Genomic DNA, 14920 nt, shown 5'->3' with positions numbered 1-14920 from the left:
CTAAGGCTGCAGCTGTTTGAACAGTAACAGCTTCCACTACTCTAGTCAATCGTCGTATTTTCCTGCTATTTAATGCAGCACCTACAAAAAAGAACAATCCTAAATTGAAATCTACATACTGTTGTAGGCTAGTGTCAGTCTGATCAACATCATCTGTAGTCAATGTCATTTTATATCTGTTTACAGTAATATTATTGAACAATTTAAGATTTCAGTGGTACATTGGAGGAGCTAAGAACACAGGGGGCAACAGAAAAGAGACATAACAAATACCAGTCCAACCGGCTGGCAATTGATAATATCCTCGATTTCCACATACAAAATACATATTGTGCGAAGCTAGAAAAGTACTATTATTTAAGCCATCTATATTTAACACAGTAATACATTCACTTATCCCCACAGGGATATGCCCAATGCTCTGTACACAAAGTTCTGCTTGTGTTTGGGTAACAGAAATAACAAAACGTTCAGCCTCAAATGAGTCTCTCATGTTGGTGAAGATATATGGTGTTGAAACATTGTCCGGTCGATATTCTTCCCACTCCCATATAGTTCCATTCGCTTGAGGATACCCATCTTTGTCCTGATGGCACTCTTTGTTCAACCGGAAAAGCAGTCTGCCCACTGTAGGCTTCCTGGTCGCAAAGAGCAAAGTGTACCAGGCTCGACAAGAGCCATTATGCGAAAAAGGGAGAGGTATAAACGGTGTACCACCTTTCTTTTGGTGTGCATGCACCATCCCACAAATCCAACAGTTTGTCGCATTAGTAGCGATGTGGGTGTGATGCAACATTTGAACAAAAGTATTATTCAAATAAGATTGTCGATGCTTCAATTCTTGATATGGGAGCATAAAGAAATAATGCTCCTCTGGTGCAGGCGTAGTAACAACGAACAACTCACGAGCAGGAGTCGTTTCCTCAACAGACCATGTTATTGCTGCCACAATCATCAAGGTAACAACAAACCCTATAACACAAAAAATCTTCTTCTTCTTCTCCATTCTCAGTCACGGTACAAAACAAATCTTCCTGAAACTAAAGTAGTTGTCAGAGCTCTTACCCCTGGGTAGCCGTTGATTTCTTCACCACGGGCAAAGACCGGTGTCACTACTCTAATGCAGGGCTGATCCCCCCCTTGCCACATCGGCTCTCCGTTTCACTGACCCAGGGAATGCTCCGACAACTTTCACAATGCTGCAGATTTCTCTCTCTGCCTCAAATTATATCTGGTTGCTCCAGGGACTGTCTGGTCCGGGAAGAACTCCTCAGATCCGTCAGGCGTCACAGCACGACCTCTTTCCGCAGTCAGAACCTCTTGGTGGTCGGTCAATACAGCAGGCTCCACCAAAGTCGGGAGTACTCGGCGACAATGGGTCCCATGAACCCAGTTCTTCCGATTTGTGACTCGAACCGCAGTTCTTGTAGCAAGTAGTACCTGCTCCGGCCCACGCCACCTCGGTTCCAAACTGCTCGACCTCTCAAAGGATTTCAGGAGAACAAAATCACCAGGTCGGAGGTTGTGGCCTTCTCCTGTGGATCTGTCGGGAAGTGCTTCTCGAACCTGTTGATGAATAGACCAAGTTATAGGTTAATTGTGCCAAATAGTCATTCATTAAGACACAAGGTACATCATACACAGAACTTGGTTTAGGAATTCCCCATATATTCATGGGACGGCCAAAAAGAACCTCATAAGGTGTAAGGCCCGTCCGAGAATGAGGTACGGATCTGATTGACAACAATGCCAGTGGCAACGCATCTGGCCAAGTCAGAGAAGTAGAAGCCTGTATTTTAGCTAATTTCAGTTTCAGTGTTGCTTTGTATCTTTCCACCAGACCTGCTGATTGTGGGTGGAATACTGCATGAAACTTTTGTTTAATCCCCAATCCTTTCAGGACATACTTTATAACGTCCCCTACAAAATGAGGTCCGTTATCACTCCACAAAAATCTACAAACTCCATATCGTGGGAAAAATTCCTTCAAAAGCACCTTTGCTGTAGTAATTGCAGTGTTGTCTTTTGTGGGGTACGCCTCAAAATCCATTTACTGAAGGCACATACCACCACCAAGACATACTTCAAATTATTGCAGCGTTCAAGCTGAATATAATCCATCTGCAAAACTTCAAACGGTGCAGTCGGCGTAACAAACCCTCCTGCTGGAGTTCGTGTCCCTTTTCCAGGATTAAATCGTAAGCAAATCATACAGGACTGTACTACTCTCTTAGCTGTGCTAGCAATCTCTGGATGCTCCCAAACTTGCGTAAGCAATTTCACTATTGCTGAAGCTCCAACATGTGCTAGCCCATGTGCCATCTGAACCATAGGTTGCACAAAAACTATAGGCAACTTCCATCTGTCCATCTGCTTGTTTCTCCAACAACCATCATCATTCAACTCTCCATCTATGGACCATTGCTCTCGTTCTTTGTCAGAAGCGGTCCTCTGCATCTCTAGTACTTCTTTCCTAGCATCATGCCACCGCTCAGCTTGTGACTTCACTACATACATGGAAGTAGTGTCAGGCTGCATCGCAGTTTCACGTGCCACTCGATCTACAAAAGCATTTCCCTGTCCCACCTTGTCAGTCACTTTCTTATGCGCACTACACTTCACTATAGCTATCTTCTTTGGGTATGTTAATGCAGTCAAAAGATTATGCACTAGTTCACCGTGCATTATCTGCATCCCGTGTGATGTCAGAAAGCCTCTTTCCTTCCAGAGCAGGCCAAAATCATGTGCCACTCCAAAAGCATAGCGGCTATCTGTTTAAATGTTCACACACAATCCTTTACTAAGCTCACACGCTTGTGTCGAAGCTATCAGTTCTGCTGCTTGAGCTGACTTCTGTGGTATGCGAGCTGTCTCCACTATCGTGTGAAGCGTAGTGATTGCATATGCAGCTGAAGTTGTATCATCCGGTAACTTCAGACAAGATCCATCAACCCACAATTCTCCATCCACATCTGGAAGGGGCGTATCCTGCAAATCAATACGACCCTTTGTCTGTTCCTCAGTCAGAAAAATACAATCATGTGTTTCTTGCGCCTCAGGCTGAGTCGTTGGAAATGGCAACAACGTGGCTGGGTTTAGTGTTGCACATCTCCTCAGTGTAATGTGAGGAGCTAACAGCGTCAGCTCATATCCTGTCAAACGAGCACAAGTTAAATGCTGCGTCTTTGTCTGATTCAGAAGGGCATCAACAGCATGGGGTACCAACACCAAAAGTTTATGTGATATGACTATCCCTTCACTCTGGCGTATTGACACAGCTGTTGCTGCAACTGAGCGAAAACATCCAGGCAATGCTCGAGCAACAGGGTCAAGTACTGCTGAAAAATATGCACAAGGACGTTGCTTATCGCCGTGCGTCTGTACTAAAACTGACAATGCACATCCTTCCCTTTCGTGTACATACAATGTAAAAAGCTTCGTGTGATCTGGAGTACCTAACACTGGCGCTGAACAAAGGGCTTGTCGTAACTGTCGGAAAGCATCCTCACATTCATCTGTCCAGGGGAGGGGTACTGGAGTATCTTTTGTCAATAGTGCTAGCAAAGGTTTAGCGATATGTCAAAATCCTAATATCCATTGCCTACAAAAAGAAGTAAGACCCAAAAATTCTCAAACCCCTTTCTGTGTAGTAGGTACTGGTGTGTCTAAAATTGCTTGAATGCGATCTGATGTGAGTGCACGCCCCTCCTTAGACAAAAGGTGACCTAAGTAGGTTACCTTTGGTCTACAATATTGCAATTTCTTTCTGGAGGCTTTGTGGTGGTGCGAAGCAAGGAAAGAAAGCAAAGACAGCATGCATTTCGCACATTGTTCAGGGGTATCGGCTGCTAACAAAATATCATCAACGTACTGAATGAGCGCCACACCCTCGGGTAGAACAAAAGAATCAAGTTGTCTTTTCAAAGCTTGGCTGTAAATACTAGGACTCTCAGTATAGCCTTGAGGAACTCTACAAAATCGATACAATCTATTATTCAAAGTGAAACCGAACAAGTATCGGCTATCAGGATGATTAGGGATTGAAAAGAAAGCGTTCTTCAAGTCTATAACAGAGAACGTAGTTGCAGTAGGTGGAACTAAGGTAAGAAGTGTCGTGATGTCAGAAACCACAGGATATTGCAGTACCACTATCTTATTTACCTCCCGTAAATCAATAATGAATCAATAGATCCTGGTATCAGTGTCTTTCTTCAAAATTGGGATAATCAGACTGTTACAAATGTTAAATGGCACTTCCTCAACAACCCCAACTTGAATAAGATCTTGTACAATTCGTGTAAGTGCTTCCTCACCCTCCTGTGAAATTCGATATTGAGGCAGGAGTGGCAACACAGCTCCTTCCTTTACACTAATGTGCACTGGTGGAATAACCATCTGACCCACATCCGTATCTGAAGTGGCCCACAGGGTATTAGGTAGGGAAGCTAACGCAGTATCCTCTTGAACAATGCAAACTCTGTCTGTTATTGGGGGATTGTCATTCAAAATCACACGCACTCCTTCAGGGGAACATCTTATTGTGGCTCTGAAATACTTGAGCATGTCAAGACCCACAATATTATCTGGGGTATTTGGGGAAAGCAAAAACGGGCATGGGGCAGTAAACCTATCAACATGAAACGCAAGTGGTTGTGACAATGGGCTAAGGGAAGGAGTTCCATCGAACCCTATCGATGTAATCGTTAAGCCAGACAGGGGAGCCCTTGGAACCAATTGTTTAGACAAAGCGCTACGAGTAGCTCCTGTATCGACCAGAAACTGATCAGTAGAACCCAAAACATGTGCTGTAACATAAGGACCCCTCTGATCTACTGGAACTTCAACTGATTCCTTACCCCATCCTACGCAATCCTATGCATAAACAGAATCGTGCGACTCAGGTTGCACATAATCAGACATCTGGTATTGGTTACGCCGATCAAAAGTGTTGAACCCATTTCGTACCCCCACATAAGAATCAGACCTAGCACAATCATTCATAGCACCTCTGGGTCCTGAGGTCCCCGAGCGGTTCCTCACGGATCCACGGCCATGAACATAGCGCTGCGAGCGCAACGATGGACACTCATCTACCCAATGACCAAATTTCCTACAGTACGCACATTGATCAACAGCCAAATTAGAACGATCAGAAGAGGAACTATAAAATCCTTGTCCACCTTTATCGTTACCTCGAAGAGGTGGACCATAAATCTGAGATAACATAACCTTCATTTTTAACTCTTTAGACTTTTTATCCTCGTTACCCTTTGCTTCTAATTCCTGACGCTCGTAATATTGAGCCATGGTCAGGAGGGATGCCGGAGAAGACATAGTCCAAGAGCTTTCGCTGGCTTTCAATCGACTAGCCACTCCTGGTAATAAATTCGAAACATACTTATCTACAAACAAATGTCGGCCCGTATCGTCCGTTAGCGACTGGCCACTAAAATCATGAAAAGCTTCCTCAAAACGTGTGAAAAAATCTGAAACTGATTCATCTGGTTTTTGCTTACAAGATGCTAGAATAGTCCAATCAATCTTTTTAGGGGGGATAATCGTTTTTAGCTTTGTTAATATCGCACCGGGAAGATCTAAAATCAACTGACATGGCTTTTTCGCTGGCTCCCTATTCTCATCTTCCCTCTCTATGTCTTCCTATACCGCCCCATACGCTGCGCGATCATCAACTTTACGCACTGATCTCCACATATCCGGCGGCAATATTAGCCCGAAAAATAAGTCAATATCAGCTAAGGTTATGGTACAAGAATTTAAAGCTCCCTCAACTTCCTCGTAGAAGGCGGCAGGATTTTTACGCGGATCAGGCAATGCAGTTTTGAGTGCCATCACATTGTAAATGAAATACCCTTTAGCATCTACAGAATATTTATCGTCACTCGTACCCGCTCCTTTAGGAGGAACGTATAAAGGCACGGCCTCTCGCATAGGTTTTGCATGCACTATCGCGTTCTTATCTGTTTCGAAAATAGATGATTGTTTCCCGTCGATCAATCCCATCCGTTCGTCTGCTTTAGCTTTCCGTTGCTCCTCTCGTCGCCGAAGCGCATTGTTTCGGAGTTTAACAAGTCACCTGATGATATCAGTCACCTGGGAAGCAGGGAAAGAACCTTTACGTAATTGCTTAAAATCAGTTGCCACATCATCAGGTTCAAGAACATTAGACACTTTTCGAAACAGTCCAACGACTTCATCTGCAAAATACTCAGTAAAATACAACTGCTCTTTATCATGCCACCCCTCTAAAATCTCTAAAACAGTAACCGTATCCTTAAGTGACTTCCGAGCCAGGTTCCTAAGTTCAGCTGCCCGTTCGACCGAAATCATGGAGCGGGTACTCGGTTTCGCTTGATCAACATCAGAATCCACATCGTCGCCGGATGGGGCGGACGGGACGATATACGGAGGCGGAGGGCGATCTAACAAAGAAAAATCATCTTGCGGTTTATTAAGGACAGGATAAAGAGGTTGTCGAACAGCATATTGGCCAGATTTCTGTAATCTATGCTCCTTTTCCTGTCTTTCTTCCAACTCTTTCGCTTCTTTCTTTCTTAGTTCTTGCGCTTTTTCATACACATTCTTTCGTTGTTCTTTTTCAAACAACGCTTGCTCACGTTTCTCGCGCTCACGTACTTCTTTCACCCATATTCGCACACTCTCAAACATATCTTGCCTAGATTTTCGCTTAAACATACACTGTTCCACATACTCAATCTTTCGCATATCAAACGACCCATACTTTGGCCAACATAACTCAGGATCCTTTCGTGTGTATTTCCTCCACAATGTGCTGTAGATTATAGAAGAAAGACCATATTTCAAGTACATTTCTCTATGAGGCGTCCCCTCTGGTGGAGCCGGCTGTGATTCCTCAAGTCTTACCTGGTTATCTCCACAAAAGCAACACAACCTACGAAGTGCGCTAAGAGCAGGCATGCCAAAAATAGTGCAAAATATGCAGTATTATAATCAAAGTAGCACTTAAAGTATCTGTAATACGTTGTGCCGTTCAAATCAAAATCACATTGTAGAGAAAAATCTCCTCATTACCTGCCTATATATATTGCAATACACATATTACACATACACATACACATTGACTAGTCATTCCAAAATTGCCACAGCAAGCGTGCCCTAAAACTGCCTTGCCAATCCCAGGCTTCCAAAACCCACAGTAAGTACTGTAGAAGGATTCTTACCAATCAAAGGGTGTCCAGATTCCCACTGCCAAGTTCTAAATTCGACCAAACGGCCACTGCACGGCAAGCCAACAGAAGAGATCTCAGTCGAGGACCGGCACCACCTGGATGGTCAGATCGGAAAGAGAGGAAAAACGCCTTGGATGCCAAGACTCGGGTCTCGTCTGGCATGCGTACGCTTCCGCAGCGAGATTCCAATCCTTCGCACGACCACTCCTTCGGGTATCCGAGTCGCCGATGAGCCCCACGTGTCGGGCCAATTTGTTGTAAGCAAACCTCAGCTAGGCCTACTTAGTGCAAGGGTTCGCCCTTCTCTGCACAAAGTCCTCGGACCAAAGGAAGAAGTTGGCAATGACACTGAAAAATACAAGAGCAAAGTTTATTAAACCTTTAAAGGTGGTACTACAGTCCACACAACACTCTTCAGTATTGTATTGAGTAGTACAATGAACTGAAGCTCAAGAAAAGGCGGTACGAAAGACAAGAGCAGATTTATGACCATACAAGGACATTTTGGAAGGCACAATCGGTAGGTGGGCGGAGTTAACAGTCTCAATCACATTCCTGTCTGGAACCAATTAAGTAACGGTCACTGATCCTACTGCTCATGTCTGGACATGTTGGAAGCGGAGACTACTAAAAATAGCCTGTTGCCGGGCAGACTCCAGGCGCGATGAATAGGAAGGTAGGACCAAGCACATGACGAGCACATGGCAATGTATGGCACACAAAATGGCCGCTACAAATTCAAGATGGAGTCGGCACATTTGTTGCGATAATGGTTAAACAAAGCATGTCTTCTGCTAATGCTTAACCTAATCGCCGTTGATTTACAACAATAGCAAACTCCCCAGAGTCAGCGGTAACGTAGATGCCTAAATATTTAAATGTACTCTCCGCAATCTGGAGTGAGCAGTTCTCCGAAAGATGTGGCGGGGGGCCCTGCAACACATATAATATGGATTTGGATCAGTTTATGGTGTATCCAGACGCCCTGTCGTAAGTCTTGCAAATTTTTAGAAGGCTCAGTATGGAGCGTCTAGGAGAGGTCAGATAGAGTAGGATGTCGTCTGCATATAAGGAGACACGATCTTCCCAACTGTCTGTCCATTTGAGTCCCCGTATCATAGGCTCCCATCGTATCCAGCGCAAAAAGCCATGGCGACAGGGGACATCCTTGGCGCGTGCCTCTCCCTAGGGGAAAGTCGTTAGAGATGTGACCATTAGCAGTGACATGGGCCATTGGTTTAGTATATAAAAGTTGCACCCATGCACAGAAGTTTGGCCCACATCCCGAGTGGTGGAGTACTGCAAACATAAAGGGCCATTTGACCATGTCAAAGGCCATTTGCGCATCTTAGGACAGAACCACCGCCGGTTCCTGGAGATAAGCCGCTCGAGCAAGCACTCCATGTAACCTCCTCAGGTTGAAAGCCGTGCCTCTACCTGGCATAAAACCCGATTGGTCTGGGTGTATGAGCGCCGATAAATGAGGTGTAAGCCTATTGGCCAGTAGTTTTGCGAGGATCTTGGCCTCTCCATTTATTAAAGAAATAGGTCGATATGAAGTGCATTTATCAGCTGGTTTATCCGGCTTCAGTATAGCCACTATGGTGGCCGTGCGCTGGTCCAATGGGAGTTCGCCCGCCTTCAAACTGTCAGTAAACATATTTAGTAAGTGAGGTGCGATGGTCTCTGCAATCCTCTTGTAGAGTTCAACAGGTATGCCATTTGGTCCCACAGTCTTACCCGACTGCAGCGCTCCGATTGCGATTTGCAGCTCATCTGTCGTGATATCTGCCTCTCGTTCCTGTGCCACTTCTGGGGTTAATTTGGGCATAGCAAGGTCTTTCACATAAGTCAGCGCCTCCTCCTTTGACATCTCAGAGTCTGATGAGTAGACTTTCTGAAAGTGTCGCGCCAGTGTGCGCAATATCGCCCGTGGGTCGGTCGTTACCTGTCCCTCTTCCGAACAAAGCCGCACCACCCATCTCCTACCGTTGTCCCTTCTATCTAGCCAAGCCGGCAACTTCCCGGCTTTATCACCGACGTCGTATATCTTGTGTCGTGTGACCTCTAACTGCTGCCTGGTCAGTTCTGTAAGGTGTTCTTTATGTTGACGTTGCTTGAGGTGTAAGTCATGGAAGTGTCAGGGTTCGGATCATTGGCATGTTGGGTCTCTGCGGCGTGTAATGCTAGCTCTAGAGTCTGCAGCTCCAGCTGTCCTTTTTATGTGCCGTAATGGAGGCAATAGCCTGGCCCCTGAGGACTGTCTTAAACGCCTCCCAAAGGATGGTAGGAGAGACAACCGATCCCTCATTTTCTTGAAAGTAGTGGTTCGCTGTTTTTTGGAGTGCCCACCTAATCTTGGGGACTTGCAAATAGCCAAGACGGATCGGGTAGACACGGCGTCTTTTCTGGTGGTAATGTGTTTATTTTAAAAACAGTGGGGAATGATCAGAGATGCCTTGTGGTCGGATCTCTATACTTTCTATATTTTTGAGGCTGCCAGCCGACCCCAGGAAATAATCTATTCTCGTCAGGCTATTGTGTACCCCTGAGTGGAGTGTGAATTGGCGCTCCGTTGGGTGGTGTCGCCTCCACACATCCGTGAGCCCCCATGCGTCCACGAAACTCCTCAAGCGTGACACCCATAAGTTGCCTGCCCACAGTGGATGCCTGTCTATTGTTTCATCCATAATGGCATTAAGGTCCCCCCAATGATCAGTCTCCCTCCGGTAGAGCAAGGAGGAAGTTACTGAGATCGGGAAGCGCCACTGTATGTAATGCAGGGGGAATGTAAACGGCCCCTCCCATTGAGTGATTATGGCTGCGAATCTCCCCGACCCATCAGTTTTGGCTGTATGTATTATTAACAGGAATTGCTTGCGCATCAGTATCCCAATCCCTCTGGACCCGAAGTGAACTCTGAATGGGCCACCATTGTATACCCCCATCTGTCCATCACCTTGCTCGTGGTGCCAGTGAGGTGTGTTTCTTGCAGTAACACTACCGCTGGTGCGCCCATCTTAATACATTGCAGGACCAGAGCCCACTTTATTTTATCCCCCAGGCCTCGTACATTCCACGGAAGCAAGGAAAGGGACGGTACCGGGGTTAACAAGCTCATGGCAGATTCCAGCTGTGCTTTTCCGTTCATTTCAAAGTTCAACAGGGCTTGCAATGTGTGTGACTGCATCTCGCATCTAAGTCGTGTGTTTTACAGTGTGTGCTAATACTCCATAATCCAGCGTCGTGCATAGAACAAAATGAAAACTTAAATAAAAACATTGAAACAATCCCAACCCCACAACCCCCTCCCTGCATCGCGGACCCAAAACTGCCCACCACCCCAACTCAGCAGAGTGCCCAGCGGTGGAGGGTGGCGATAGGGGATGCAATTGAGTAAATTAAACAGGCAGAATCGTGCTCCACGTGAAAATTGCCTTTTCCAAATAACAAACGGCATACCATATACACAAAAAGCAACAGTAACTGTATGCAACTGGTGGGCAGATTCCACAAATCGAGAACATCACTAAGCAGTGTATATCAAGGCAAAAACAAGTCACCTTCCTCGTCAACATTTGGTGATGCAGTGTCACTATTCTGTTTTAGCGTTAATATCATGGCTCACACGTATTCACATATATTTCATATTTGGATTGACCATAATGAGTGATTTTTACATTAATAGTTACACGTAGCCAGAACATGTTCTCATTATGTTAGCCGTAGTCATTGTAGGCCTCAATTTAAAAGCTTGATATTAAATGAAATGCTGTGGTTTGGCTTGCTGCGCACAATCCTCTCATTTCAGGAGCCAGGTTTCAGTCCCATACTTGTTAAAGTTTATTGTTATTTTTAAGTTTTGCATGGAGGCCATCCTAAGTATCTTTTTAATGAGCAGAACAGTAAATCTCGCAAACGTGGGTCCCATGCACACTGTGTCACTGGAACCAAGCTGTACCTGGCTGATGAGCCCATAACTAGGGCGACACCATACCAGGGTTGCTTGATAATTTTTGGGTCAAGGAGGACCTGTTTTAGCAGTTTGGCTGCACTGTTCCCATTGGAGCAGGGTCAAGAATGATTTGTATTGAGCTGGATCTAAACTGAGGTGACACAGGCCATGTTATACAATGCAGTACATTTTCCTTGTGAGCGCTTGCCACACATTTCAAACTGTGTACTTGGGGCTAAGAAGGAGAGTGCGCTGTATTAGACTGATTGCTCTGCTCCAAGGGCAGCCTTGAACTTGTGCTTCCCTGGGGTCAGGGCATTCAAGTGAAATACAGAGCAGCTTTGAAGCAGTCACTCCATGTTTCACTGTGCAGGCGGCTACCCACCATCACTTTCAAGAGTGGTGAGAGATCCCTTTGCAGGCGGGTGCAGTGAGTGATAGCACCCACCTGCAAGGGGATGTCTAGGTCACCTCGTCCAGTGGACTGCCATCAGGGGCGCACTGACATTGTGCCACCTTTTAGGTGGTACACTGTCAGCACGCCTCCTGACAGCTTCTTCACCTTTGTGCCCATGTCTATAATATGGTGCAAAGGCAAAGAGATCCCCCATGCAAATGAGGAACTCCCTCTGATGATAGGACTGGTGCTATATGTGCGCCAACGCACAAGTGTCTGCGGCCCCTTCTGGAATACCAGAGTGCCCCGGGGGCACACAAAGCTGACACAAATGCCTGTTGCGTACCCTGGGCACTTCTTATAATACAGCCTATGTTGTGCAAAATAAAAATGGATTGGGATGTAACCCAACGTCACAGGTGACTGAGATTGAGTCAAGCATTCCTTCCATCACTTTTGTATACTTGAAAACACCTGCGCATGAGAGAAGTCTTTGGAGAAAAAATCCTGCCTTGTATGTCATCTATGAAGGGCATGGGACTGAAATGGAATAATATGTCATGAGAGGATGAATAACACCGAGCGCTTTGTTCATGTTTAATTTTGATTGGTTCATTATTTGTTGAAACTGTGCTGAGTATCTAATTCTTTTAATGTCATGTTTTAAGCGTGTACCAGTGACTCTAGTTTACTTGCTTCTGTCCACCCTTTCAGTTGAATATCCCACTCACACTATTGAGACCCTATTCTTCTTTTATGTTTGCTCATAGAGTTACTTTATCAAGCAAGCACATATCTTTTTTTCCTGATTGGAACCTTCACTTAGTTCTGTCTTTGAGGCTATATTTGCTGACAACTGTTGTGCATGAATTTCTCTGAATTTACCCCAAACTTTAGTTTAGCATGAGGGAGTTTCCTTCTCTGGATCCAAATCTTTTGTCATAACTTGACTTCACATTTGTCACATTATAATAGTTTATGCTGAAATCAAATATATATTGATTTGTTACTAAACTGATTGATTTGAGTTTGTAACTTTACTAATCAGCTAATAAAACCTTTGTGGTTTGCAAATTCACTACTCTGTCAATAGTGTGGGAGCAAAATGTGCTTCACTTGCATTGATATGTATTGAACTGTTGATGTTGAAGTCAAAGATCCATCCTTTTATCAAAGCTAAAGTCTGACGATTTGCTCTACACTTTGCAAGGTTCAAACTCTGTCCTTTGCCCTATGTCACATTCCTCGTCCTATTCCTCACTATTTGCAAATTGAGGCCCCACCTCAGGGAAGACACTCAGAACAAGGAACCTTCTCCCACTTTTTTTCTTGACCTCTATATCGAAAACATTAACTATTAAATATGAAGCCACTCACAATTCACTCAGGTTTTATTTACTTTTCGCCAGCAATGCTCTGTTCCATGATTCAAGGCCTATTATTTTTTTGAAAATGTGGGTTTCTTTTCTTTAGCTATTCCAAAGTAACTGGATATTAATGATCATATAAGGGAGAGAAGTGTTGCGGGGTCCCACTTGACCATTTCTCTTGGAGGTCCCTTTGAGAGTGTATTTGGCCTTAAGGTAGTTGGTGGTGTCTGCTATTCTGGAAGGAAGGAAGGAAGGAAGGAAGGAAGGAAGGAAGGAAGAAGGAAGGAAGGAAGGAAGGAAGGAAGGAAGGAAGGAAGGAAGGAAGGAAGGAAGGAAGGATGGATGAGGCCTGGAGGAGAGTGGTGCTGAGTCTTGATTTCTTCTTGTCCACTGTGTGAGCAGAAGGCTAATGACACTGTCTTTGATTTCAGATAAAAGAGGAGTTAGAGGGGCATATTTTCTTATATTTCACTTGACGCAGGGAAGCAAGCAAAGTTGTTGCCCTGCATGGCATGAAAGTGAAGATATATACTAAGATATGGTGAATTTTGTCTTTCTCCTACAACTGGGTCACTGTCTGCTGCCTAGCGCCATTGAAGGTACCTTTGCATTATGATGCAAGGATGACAACGTGACAGGAAATATTGTTTTTATTTAGAACAAACACTTCCTGCACAAAAACAATCCTTAGAGGAGTATTCCTCTTTCTATGTGTGCTGCAGAATTCAGTATGCTGAGAAAGAGATATTAACAAGGAGAAATAATCATATTTTTCCTTGTTATGCCTGCTCCAGCGAGGGGTAGCTTTTTGGCCTAATCTCAAATTTACTGACCTTAGTAAATCTGGAAGTCCATCAAAAACCATGAGTTTAATGCATGGGAAAACGCATGCTCCACCCATGGAACACCTCCTTATGCAAAGTAACACAAGGCAGCGCTACGCGATGCCTTGCTTAACTTAGTACATACAAAACTTCACAATTCCATGCAAAGTTGCTTTGCATGGCCTAGTAAATACAAAAAAGGATTTTGTGTCCGTTCTGTTCCACAAACGTGACTTAACTTTATTCCAAACCCTTAATAATCTGAGCCAAAGTGTCTACCATCATCGGGGGCAGTGTTAGCCTCAATAGTACATGAGGCAATATCCCCCTCAATAGCACCCAAACTAATAAGAAATAATCAACATTTTAAAATAATTAGCTCGCTGAGGTCAGCAGCAAATTGTAGACCATGACAGTTTATTAAAATTCAAAGAAGACATTACAGAAGGCAAAATTATAGTTAGCCTCACTGAAGGCAAAATTATAATAGGGAATTAGCATAAAGCTCAGTCAAGTACAGCAGGAGGTCTGACATGAGATCTGCCTCTAAGGAAAATCTCAAAGTTATTGAAACCAACAGATGTGCAATCTTTAGAGTCAGGGAAAGTAGCGGCTGGATCACTTTCAAAATGTACCATCTTTTATAGGAAAATTCATAGCAAAAACATATTGTCAGCACAAAAGAAGCAACAAGTTTTACAGAACTAGCCAATCAAAATGCAGAAAAAATTAAACATTGCTCAGCACTGTCTCCCCAAATATTATAGTACTGAATGCACTTTTGACATCAGGTCAACAGATGTGACAGTAGAAATTTAGCTATGCACAAAACAATGAAAACCTCAATCATAAATAGGCTTACATAGCCACATTTTGAGGAACCAGAAATGTCCTTGAATGTTGCAGTTTAATAGAAAGATGAGATTTTGTTACAAAAAGCTGTTTCACTTGCATAGATTTCGAATGTGTGAGGACAAGGAGAAATAAACCACAGTCATATGTTGAAATCCAAGATGGAGCTGAGGCTCAGTTATGGACTAGTATAGTGATGCTAAAAAACTACTTACTATAGTGTGCGACGCTACTCAAAAAACAAATGCAAATGTTAATTAATTAAAATCAACTCTAGCAATGCAGTAATGATG

The sequence above is a fragment of the Lissotriton vulgaris genome, unplaced genomic scaffold (genome assembly GCF_964263255.1).
Source record: "Lissotriton vulgaris unplaced genomic scaffold, aLisVul1.2 SCAFFOLD_3231, whole genome shotgun sequence".
Lineage (NCBI taxonomy): Eukaryota > Metazoa > Chordata > Amphibia > Caudata > Salamandridae > Lissotriton > Lissotriton vulgaris.
The sequence above is the reverse complement of the archived record's forward strand: the minus strand, read 5'-3'. Positions refer to the sequence as shown.